The sequence below is a fragment of the Nipponia nippon genome, unplaced genomic scaffold (assembly GCF_047370975.1).
Source record: "Nipponia nippon isolate SJK-2023a ecotype South Korea unplaced genomic scaffold, ASM4737097v1 scaffold_25, whole genome shotgun sequence".
Lineage (NCBI taxonomy): Eukaryota > Metazoa > Chordata > Aves > Pelecaniformes > Threskiornithidae > Nipponia > Nipponia nippon.
Genome location: NW_028262342.1, coordinates 5547055 through 5558520, shown reverse-complemented (window position 1 = coordinate 5558520; position 11466 = coordinate 5547055).

The following is an 11466-nucleotide window of genomic DNA, read 5'->3' as shown; positions in this document are numbered from 1 at the left end:
ACAGTCAGATCCTCCTCTGGTGCAAATGGGTGCCACTCCACCACCTTTGGAGGCCCTGAACCAGTTTGCTTCAGCTGAGAATTTGGCCCTTAACATTTTCTGTGTCCCTTCCCAGCCCGATGCGCAGGGCCGGTGCAGGGCACGGGGTGCTGGGGAGGGGCGGGGGGGCCTGCAGAAGGGGCAGAGGCAGTTCCAGCATGTGGAGGGGAAGGTGCGTGTCCTCTCCCACCTTCTCCGTGCTCCAGGGGCCAAGCCAAGCCCACCTGTGGCCCCGCATTGGGCTCTCTGCATCCCCTTGGCACTTGAGCATCACCTCTCACGCTGGCACAGCTCCCAGTGCATCCCAGCAGCTGGGGCTCGGTGCAGGAGCTCTGCACGGGGCAGTGGGTGCCTGCAGGAGCCCTGCACTCTGCCAAAGGAACCAGCAACACAAGGGTGGGGGGCTGCACAGAGGAGGGCTGGGGGGCACTGGGCTGGAGACCCCAGCTTGTACCCTGGGCCCGCAGCTGAGAGCCCTGACGCCAGGGTGCTGGGTCTGATGCATCAGCAAGGAGAGAAGTGGTGGAGGAGACCGAGGATGGAGAAGAGCCATGGCTTGTGGAGGGGGACCACAGCAAGAGGTGGCCCCACTGTCCGTGCGGAGACCTGGCAGCAGGGCCAGCAGGTACCAGCTGCATCCCAGCCCGTGGGTTTGCACCGACGTTACACCACGCGTGCTGCAAGCAAGCTCAGCACAGGGGAGCAGGGGGACAGCCGGGAGATAAGACTGCACTGTTTCTGAAGCACAGCAGCAGGCTGGGTTTCTGCTGCTTTGACCTGGGAAGGTGGCAAATAGATCTGAACTGGCTGCTGAGCAGATACGAGTGGGGAGAAGGCAGCGGTGGTGGGGCTTGAAGGCCTAGCAGTACCTCTGGCTGGTGATGGACTGGGGGCACAAGGATGGACCCCGCTCCCAGGCATCCCCTGTACTTACTGGAAAGGGCATCCAGGAGGTGACAGAGGTTTAATATCGAGACAAGGCAGCCGAGCCCCAGTGCACAGGACACGGCAGGAGCAGTGGCCGTGCCCAGACCGGCAGGCAGGGACAGTACAGACCTTCGTGGGGGCTCCCTGAAGCCTGGCCCGTTGCTGCAGGTGACACCCAGGGCAGATCCTCTCCGGAGCGAATGGTCGTGAACTTCATTTGAGCAAGGTGGGCTTGCCCGGAGCTGCACCGATTTTCGGGCGCAGGGCTGGGGAACCTGCCACATCCTCAGGTTCAGCAGAGCTACCCGCCCTGCTGCACCCCGCCGAGCGGCGTGCCGCACAGGCTGCGCCAGCACCCGCTCAGCTTTTATGCCATTAAATACCTGTAAGAACAAAACAGTGAGGAATTAATTTTCAAAGTCTGAGCTCCCTAAACCCAGCTCCCTTTGCTGCTTGGCCCTGCCCGACCCCAGACCCTGAGAGCCCGGGGCAGGGGGGGGCAGCTGCCCAACGCTGCGAGCCCCGTGCCCGCAGGCAGGAGGAAGAGGAGGAGGAGGAGGAGGAGGAGGAGGACGGGAAAAAGCCTCTTTCCTGCCCGTCTCAGCGTCCCACCAGGCAGGGGCAGGGGCAGGGGCAGGGGCAGGGGCAGGGGCAGGGGCAGGGGCAGGGGCAGGGGCAGGGGCAGGGGCAGGGGCAGGGGCAGGGGCAGGGGCCGGACCCCCGGTCCTCCGCCACAGGGAGCGCGGCGGTGGGCGGCGGCCCGGGAGCCGCCCCGGAGCATCCTCCCTAAATGCCGTCAGGGGCAGGGTGGGGGCCCTCACCCCAGTGAGCGCTTTAACCCCTTCCTGCCTGCACCGCGGCACGGCCCCATCTTCCCTGCCCTGAGGGTCTGGAGCAGCGAGGAGGGGCTGGAGGGGCTGCCCAGGGCATGGAGGGGCTGGAGGGGCTGCCCAGGGTGCGGAGAGGCTGGAGGGGATGCCTAGGGCATGGAAGGGATGCCCAGGGCATGGAGGGGATGCCCAGGGTGCGGAGGGGCTGGAGGGGATGCCCAGGGCGAGGAGGGGCTGGAGGGGATGCCCAGGGCGAGGAGGGGATGCCCAGGGCACAGAGGGGCTGGAGGGGATGCCCAGCACATGGAGGGGCTGGAGGGGATATCCAGGGCACGGAGGGGCTGGAGGGGATGCCCAGGGTGTGGAGGGGGAGGGCTGGGGTCCCTGAGCTCGCTGGAAAGGAGCGGACTTCTGCTGGAGACAGCAAGCACCTTGTCTCAGGAGGCTGCAGGCCCCCATTGCAGCAGGACATGGGTGCAATAGGGTGTCCAAGCATGGAGAGGCTGTGTGCCACAGCTCAGCACCAGCAATCGCTGTGTCCTCTGCAAAGCAGAGGAGGTTTTGGGGTAGGAGCACCGTGCGTGAGCCCTGCTCCCTCCCCTGGCTCCAGAGAGCGCTGCAAAGCTGGGCAGCCCCTGGCAGCAGAGGCAGGGCGGCAGCTGGCTGAAGGCGGAGGAGCAGCCTGTGACACTTTGGGGCATTCACATCAAAATGCTCATGTCCTGGCACCGGCCAGCGCCCACGGCCGCCTTGGCAGCGGCCGGAGGAGGCCCCGGTGCTGGGGCAGTGAGCAGAGCTCCTCCAGCCTGCTGGGTGACTGCCATCTCAGCAGGAATTTCAGGACCTCTGATACCTCCTGTTCCCGGACCTGCCTGTCCCCCCGCCCAGCTGCCCGGGCTGGTCCCCACTTCCACTCCATTGTGCCCCGGGGAGAGCAGAGCCCGTGGGCTGGCTTGTGCCAGCCAGCCAGGAGTGCCATCCCTGCTGCCCCTCCAGCATCCAGCATCCTCCCGCTCCCCGGGCCTGGGCACCCGGCCGAGCCCCCCTCTCGTGGGCAAGCAGCTGGCAGACGGGGCCTGCCGGCATCTTCCCATGCCCAGCATGAGGGAGGCAGGAGCCAGAAAATCCCGCGCAGGGAGCCAGGGAGCTGCTGGTGACATTCGTGCTGGTCGCAGGGACAATTCCCGCATGGCATGTGCAGCCCGGGGCTCCCTGAGGACTCGCATTCTCCCAGTGGGCACCGGCACAGCGGGGCCAGGGGGGCTCATAACGGCCCCCTTTGTGTGGGTGGCGGGAGGAGAGGTGAAGCTTTGACGTCAGCCCGGGAGGAATTCCTTAATGCCATTCAGGCCTCCCTCGCCCGCGTTGCTAATTGCATTTTATGTAATAGCTGCAGCTGGGCTCCCAGTCCGCTATTGAGAGTGGGATAAGACAGAGTGACAGGGGCGGTGGGGGCCCGGGCAGCGCCAGTGGCTGCAAGGCATGCCAAGCTGGTGCCACCGGGCATGGGCCCCTCATGGGCCCGCACCCTGGGGTCCCGGGGCTCAGCCACCCCTTCCCCAGCGTGGGGAGCCGCTCGCACCCACTGCCAGAGGCATCGCGTGGGGCTGGCATGGGTGCATGCAGAGGCTGGTGCCCGCGGCAGGCAGGGAGGGCCGGCACTGGGAGCCCAGTGGGGAAAGCTGGAGATGGGCTGGGGGGTTTCTGCAGGGGCAAGGGGCACCAACGCAGGTGGGACCTCGCCGGCCGGCACAGCTGGGGGAGCGTTTCCCTTCGCTCCCTGTTTGGGGCTGGTTTGCAGCATTGCAACCACACCACCGGTGCTACCCAAAGGCACCCCAGGGTGCCCAGGCCCCATGGCGTGGGGCGAGGGGTGGCCAGGCAGCACTGGCCCCCTTCCCCTGCCTCGTGTGCGTGATCCCCTGTCACTGCAGTGAGCTTGGAAGAAGTAATAATAATAAATTGTTTTGGTATCTAAGGGGTAATTGCACTTAATGGAGACGAACGAGGCAGTGATTTATCTCGCTAGCATTACGCTGTCAGGTTTCCAGCTGCACGAGCCTCGGATGATAAAATAATGTATTTGCTGCCCTCCGCTCTGCTGGTGGATCTCCCAAATATCCCCGCAGCATCCCCATTGCTCCAGGGACCTCCATGCGTGCCCAAAGAGAGGAGCCCCAAGAGCTGGAGGCTGCTCCCTCATGCAGGGACCCCTCCTTTTTGGGGTGCTGCTGGCATTGCCTCACCCTGGTTCACCCCTGCTCACCCCGCTGCAAACCCCGGCACAGAGACCCTCACCCAAGCACCCGCTGGGACGGCTGACCCACGCACACCGTGGGGGTGCAACACAGAGGGGGAGTTTTCCCAAGGAGGAGGAGGAGGAGGAGGAGGAGGAGGAAGGGGGTTTGGGGGGGGATGTTGGCAATCATCAATGGGAAAGACGGCGGGACCCCAGACGTCCCCTCCCCCCCGCCGTCGTGGCCAAGCTTAGGCCGTAAAAAGAAAGAGCTGGTACCAAGGATAACATGCTTCACATTCCTGTGCTGTCTCTGGGGGAATTTCGACTGATCTACATGAAAAATACTCGCTGCCCCCGAGGTCAAAGTGTCTGGAAGAAAAATTTCCGAGCGGAAAAGCTTAAAGCAGTGCAGAGCCACAGCCAGCGGCTGGCTCCGGGGTGCTTGGGTCTCACCTGGCGCGAGCAGCAGCGGCCAGTGCCTGTGCCACCATGGCTGGTGCCAATACCACCATGGCCAGTGCCTGTGCTACCGCGGGCAGTGCCTGTGCCACTGTGACTGGTGCCAATGGCACCGTGGCCCTCGCCAGGGCACGGCAGGGTGCAGGAGGCTGCTGCTGCCATCCTGTGAGCCCGTCCTGCCTCCCTCATCCCCATCGGGGCCGGGGGTGTCTGCCTGCCCCCGTGGGCAGCTTCACTTTTCTTTCCTGCGGCCAGGGAAAGGCGGGGAGGGAGCCAGTGCTGGGAGCCGAAAACGCCCCGCGCAGCCCCTTTCCTCCGAGCCACCGCAGTTAAAACCACGGCTCGTGAGCCCAGCCTCCTGCCGTGAGCTCCTGCAGCCGCTCCGGGAGGGCAAGTCCTGGCTGGAGACAGAGACAGGGACAGGTAGGTCGGCACGGGCGGTCTCAGATGCCGCCTGCCTGCACCGTACCGGTGACGTGGTTTAGGAACCACCTGCTTTCTGCTGCCGTATGCCCTCACGCTCTTGGCCAACACAGGCGCTTCAGCTGCCCCCGGGGGCGTGCGGAGCCCTCCCAGGAGTTGCTCTCGGCAAGCTCGGCGCCCAGCGGTGAACACCATCACCCCGTGGGCTGCAACTTTCTCCCTCTCTGGGTCTGCTGCCGGTGAGGCGGGGGTCCGGGGCACACAGGCACATCGTCTGCAGCCATCAGAGGCACATAGGCCACGCTGTGGAGCAGCTCCTGGTGACACTGGGCTTTGGAAAGGCCAACGCCTGTGTGTGCTGGCTGCTAGAAACATGCTGTCCCTCTGCCACAGGCTGGTCCCAGGCCCTGCAGCAGTTTAGGGTTACCCCCTAAACTGTGCGGAGCAGAGCCCCAGTCGGTCTGGCTGCTGTTATACTCATGGCCAATCTAATAATTTAATTGCACGTTTAAAAATAAATACTTGTCTGGGGTTGGGGGAAAGAAGGGCTTATGGAAGAAAATGAAGAGGAATTTAATTAAGGGCAGTGCTGGGAATGTCTCTACCACAATAAAGATAAGGAGGATCAATTGCTTCTTCCTAGGATCAAAGCGAAGGGGTGGAGGGGGGAAGCGGGGCTGTCGGGCGGCTACAAAGCGCAGGGGAGGGAGGGGAAGGCAGGGAGAGAAAGGCACACAAGAGAAAGCAGGAGAAAGACAGCTAGATGAGATTAGAAAAATAATTGATCGCGTAGCTCCCCGAGGGCTGCCCGGACTCGCGGGTCGATCAGAGCAGAGCACGGTGGAGGCTGGGGGGGTCTGCGCTGTCTCCCTGGCTGCCCACCGCCCCCGGCTGCCTCCTGCCTGGCAAGAGCCACCGGGCAGGAGCAGAGGGAAGGGGCAGCACCATCCCTCCCTTTCGGACTGCCGTATCTCACGGTACCGACCCAGCCGAGCACCAGCTGGGCACCCCTCAGCTGAGACCATGGCTTGGTTGTGCTGATCCCCAGTCACCCTCGCGGGGCTGAGCAAGGAGCGATGCACAGGTCCCAGCGTAAATCAAATTAAATGTTCGGCACCCCATGCCAGGCACCAAATGGCCAAAGGCACTGGCCAAAGGCTCAGGGTCCTGCTACCCTCCCAGGCCTCCTGGAGGCTCTGAGATGGCTCTGCCGTCCCCGTGCCCTGTGCACATGGGTTGGTGCCCTCCTGGCTGCTGAGGGCAGGGTGTTGTGGGCAGAAGCAGGCAGGGCACAGAGGTGCGGGGCTGCACTGTGGGCAGCTCCCTGGCTACAGGCACCCTCATCCCGGCCCTTGGGCTGCCTGTGGAGCACTGTGGGTTTGCACAAGCCACTGGCAGTTGTCCCTCGGGGACAGGATGAGAGACAACTGAGACAACTGAGACCTAAAAATGTAATCCCGGATCCTGCTGAGGACCCAGATAACCAGGCGCTGGTAACCACCCTGAAGACCCGGTGCCCTCGCGAAGCCTCCATCCCCAGCCTGGCACCACGAGGGAGCTTGTCCTGTGTCTCACATGGGAAGGGAGCGCAGGACCGCTGGGAGGTGCAGGGGAGGGTGATTTTCCCAGCGTATCTGGTTGCCTGTGAATGCAAAGAAGCACCCAGACGGGTTTTTTCGGAGGGCTGAAGCTGGCGGGTCCCGATTTTGGGAGGCTGGTACCCAGCCAACCAAGGCAGTTCTGACGATCCAGTGAGGCAACACTTTGCATCTTTAGGCACCCAAGTAACTGTGTGGCTCCAGTTTCTTCAGGTGTAAAATGGGAACGCCAATACCCATCTACCCACAAGACCTACCGCAGAGTTGCCAGGAGGCCTGCTTCTTGCTCACCATGTTTGCATAGATTGGGACACCATGGCCATGTCAGGAGCAGGTTTGCATCCCGGCTGGGAACTTCCTGCAGCGGCACTGCCCTGCATGCGAGCGGTGCTGAGCCCCGACCCCCCCAGCCGCTGCCTCTGGAAAAATGTGGTCCTTTCTTGCCTCACCTGCTTTTGTAAGAAGCCAAGCCTGCACCCAGAGAAAGCAGTTCATCCGGCTCCAGCAGGGAGGGCCGAGCTGGCAGCCTGGCAAGGAGACAGCATCTGGGTGTGCCACGTCCCTGCAGCGCCCGATCGCAGCCCTGCTCTCCCTGGGCGATAGCAGCCGGCAGCCCCCGGCGCAGGCAGCCGGTGACGGCGCGCCTGGCTGGGCGGTCGAGCCAGCGTGGCTGGTTCGCCGTGTCTCCGCGGGAGCCCCGCCAGCTTTGTGCCTCCCATGCCTGCTTTGCACATATATGAAGTACTTGAGAAGCATATGGGGTTTTATTGCCATATGGCAGCTGTCCATGCAGCCGTGCCCGGCCCCCGCAGGAGCTCGGCAAGGGATGGGCTGTGCTGGGCAGGCTGCTCGGGCAGACGGTTGTCCAGGGAGCATTTGTGGGTCCCGCGATGCAAGCGCGGCTTTCACGTCCCATCAGCTCATGGCAGGCCCGGTGGGGTGGATGGCCCTGCAAATGACGGGCAGGGCAGGACAGGAGATGGCCGGACGGTCCCTCCACTGCAAACCGCGCTCCAGCAGTGCTGACAGAGAACAGCACCCTCTCCCCGATCCCCTCTGCCCCATCCTGCTGCAGAGAGGACCACAGCCCCAGCGCTGCACACCCCAGGGCTGCGGAGCTGCTGGTCTGGGTAGCTGGGCAGAGTCGTCCTGCTCGGAGAAATCCCGCGGGCTGCCTCCTCCGGCAGAGACCCAGCAGCCCGAGCAGCACCGCCATGGCTTCGCGAGGGCACCGGGTCTTCAGGGTGGTTACCAGCGCCTGGTTATCTGGGTCCTCAGCAGGATCCGGGATTACATTTTTAGGTCTCAGGCTCAGATGTGATGCAGCCATTCCTCATGCTCCAGGGAAATGGGATCAAAGTTTCTGGGTGCCGCTTTCTCCCCTTTTTCAGCTGCTCCAGGCTGCAGCAAAGTGCCATTGAAGATGGGAGGACTTTCATGTGGGGATTTCTCTTCTTCAGATCTTCAAAGAAATCCAGCAATCAAACAGGTAGTTGTGGAGGCACCTTGACAAAAAAGCCCTACTTTGAAAGCATCACATGCAAAAGAAACATCTAAACTTTGTTGTCTTAATTGTTCTGGCACTCAAAGTTACGACAAAATGTCTTAGCAATATTTTTGGCTCTGGGCCCGCGATGTGTCAAACAGACAAAAAAATGCTCAAGCAGAAAACCTGAGGAAAAGCAAACCAACAACAGGAGCTTTCTACAGGAAGGAACAGCGGCACGGCTCAGTCACGGCCGGCGGGGAGAGGGCAGCCGGCGGGCAGCTGATAGGAAAACCCCAGAGCACCTGGGGCATCCACCCACGTTTCCTTGAGCCGTTCTGTGCCCTGGGCATCGTTAGGAGCCGGCTGCTAACGAGAGCAGCCTGTGGCCCTGCCACCATCTCCTTTCCACCGATACAAGAATGGTTCTTGCAAGCGCCAGTGGAGATGCCAGCTGCACTCCTGTGCTGCTTGCAGCCGCTTTCACAACAGTTATGTGCAGGTGGCTTTTGCTGCAGGCTGTCCCTGGGGGTGACAGGCATCCGTCCCCCGGGAGGGCACATGTCTCCCTTCCCACGCCGCATCCCCCCGAGCCTGCTCCACCTGCCCCGCTCCGAGCCCCAAATATGGGCTCAGTGCATCCGGGCTCCCCGGCACAAGCCCGGACAGGAGCACGGCACCGCGGGGTGACTCAGGGCCCCGGCAGCTCCCTGGGGCCAGGGGAGCGCCGGCTGCTCCCCTCCGCCGGGAAACCCAGCCCGGCCCGGGCAGGAGCTGCTGGGAGTGGCGGCGGAGCTGCTCACTTCCCCTCTTCCAGCCAGCCGCCCCGGCCCCAAAATACCCTTTTCTCCCCTTTTTCAGGGCACACGGGCCCTGGGGCTGCTCATGGATGTTGCATGGGGACGTGGCTCCCAAAAGAGCCCCCAGATGAGCAGGGGTTATAGGTCTGGGCTGGTGCATGTTGCAGCATGCCTGGGGTGCAAGTGACCCACCAAGCCACAGCCACACCATCCACCCCAACGCCCCCCACCTGAAAAATCCCTGGAAATGCCCAATTTTCATACCTGAAAGTCCCTACACCTGCCCTCTGGCAATGTCCACAGCACCAGTCCCTGAGGTGCAGCCCATGGGGACATACCAGCTGTCCCCAGTAAGAAGCCAGCACCCTGAGGACCAGCAGGCCAGGGGCCAGGCTGGCCCCCAGCAGGCACGATGCTTGCTGCGAGCCGGCTTCACCCGGATAACCCCTCGGGACAGTGACAAAGGAAGCTTGCACGGGGTTGGTATAAATCTGCAGGGCAATGTGCTGCACTCCAAGCGCTCCAGCATCACCTCATCATCTGGGACAATTTATCTTTGGGTGTATCTCCCCGTTTCCCTCTCCCCCAAGCCAGCCTGGCAGGAACACAGCTCTGCTCCCACATGCCGAGGCAGCGCTGCCTGCGCTGGCAGCAGACACAGCAGGTCGGCTGAAGTCACCCCCCAAAAATGGCATTTTCTCAGCAAAATGATGCTGAGGTCATTTTCACCCACTTCAAACACCCACGGGGGGGCTGGGGCTGCGCCAAGCGGGTCCCGGGAGCTGGGGAGGCAGGAGGGAAGCAGAGGGTTTGCAAATCCTCGGGATGAAAGGGCTGAATAAAAGAGAGCCGTTAATAATAGTCGTGGCCTGAAAGGGGGGCTCAGCCCCTGGCTGTGGGGGGCAGCCGCCATCCAGGGGGCAGAGGCAGCGGAAAACAGGGCTGGGATGAAAAGGCTGTTTCCAAGGGCTGGCGGGGGAATGCCAGGAGCACAGGCACAGCGTGGGGAGGGGGCACCAGCAGGGATGGGGACAGTCCCTGCGACCCCCTCCCACTGCCTCCGAGGTGCCTTCGGGCTGGGACTGCCTCTTTCACCTGCTCATCCAGCCCTGGGAGTCTCCGACGGTGTTTCTCACCCTTGCACATTGCTGCGGCCCAGGACAGGGTGGGCAGGGGCTCCACTCGCCGCCACAGCCCCAGGGAGCTGCCACAAGCCAGGGCTGGGCTGAGCCGATAAAGACACCGCTCCTAAACCAGTGCAAACAGCAGCTGCTGCCGGCTGGGGCACGCGGGATGGGGTGGTCAGCGTGTGCCTCGCACCCATGTGGTGCCCGCCTGGAGCTGCCGCAGCTCAGCCCAGCGCTGAAGCCAGCACGCAAAAACATTTTCTTGCAAATCATTAATGAAACAGGACCGCAGCACCCCAGGATGCTCCGGAACCAAACCCACAGACGCTTTCCAAAAAGGAGGCTCTGTCCCTCAGCGGCTGCTAAAAGCTCAGCCCGACCTGATCTCCGCCTTGGGACGCGCCATGCCCCGGACCCATGGGTGCTGTAGCCCCCAGCTCGCCCCATCCCACCTCGGCGGCCCACAGGGCACCGGGACTTTGCCCTGGCTAAGCTGGATGCCCTTGGAGCGGCTTTAAGCGTTCCAGCGTTTCTTAATGGCGCGGGAAGCATGCGGGGAATGCACGGCGGGGGGCAGAGCGTGAGCGGCCCCCCAGGGCTGAGGCTTCGGCTGCGTGGACGAGGGGCAGCATTCCTGGCAGGCAGCCCTGTGTCCTGCCCCTGCAGCTCAGCCTCTCTGCAGCGGGCGGAGGAGACCCGAAATGTCTCCTATTAACCCAACTGGAAACGGGAAATCATTACAGTGCTTTATAGAGCAATAAAACTGGTTTCAATGCCACAGCAGGAGAAGATAAAGGAAGCCGGGGAAAGGGCCGGAGAGGACACAGCCCCATGGTACGTGCCACGGCCGAGCGCTGGCTGCTGGGGCTCAGCCTCCCTTGGTCCTTCCTCCGGCGGAGGCACCTGCAGGCACTGCGAGAGGAGACGGCGGCTCCCCCCAGGAGGGAGTGCCTGCCACCAAGACCCGCAGGTATTTCACAAATCTAAACCCACACACCACTAGCGTTGTGAAAGCGGTTTGGGAGCAGAGCTGGGACAGCAGGGCTGCCCGCGGTGGGGAGGGGGCAAGCCGGGGGGCATCATCCTCAGCAGCCACCCGCCTCCAGCGCAGCTTCCCCCAACCTTTGGGCTCTGCTTGTTCGTTCCCCTCTGGGTTGAGACACAGCACGGGCAGCATCGCTGCACCAGTGCCGTGGTACCCTGATGGCAAGTCCTGCCTCCAGCCAGCCCCCTGTCACTGGGTCACCCAGCAGCAGCTCAGCCTTAAAAACTACACCCATTCACCCTCCCCGGGGGTGCTGGGCCCCCACATAACAGCTATGCCAAGTTGCAGCTCAGCACCATGCAGCACTGGGGTGGAAGCAGTAGTTTAAGCCCAGTTTAAGCCCCCACAGCAGGCTCAGTGCCATGCAAAGCCCTGTCCCAGCGCGAGCCATGAGACACCAGCCCGGGACAGGCAGCTCAAGGCAGCAGCACCCCATCCCACCTCCCTGCCCTCCAGCTGCAGCGGCACAGCAATGAAGAGAACAACTCACAGC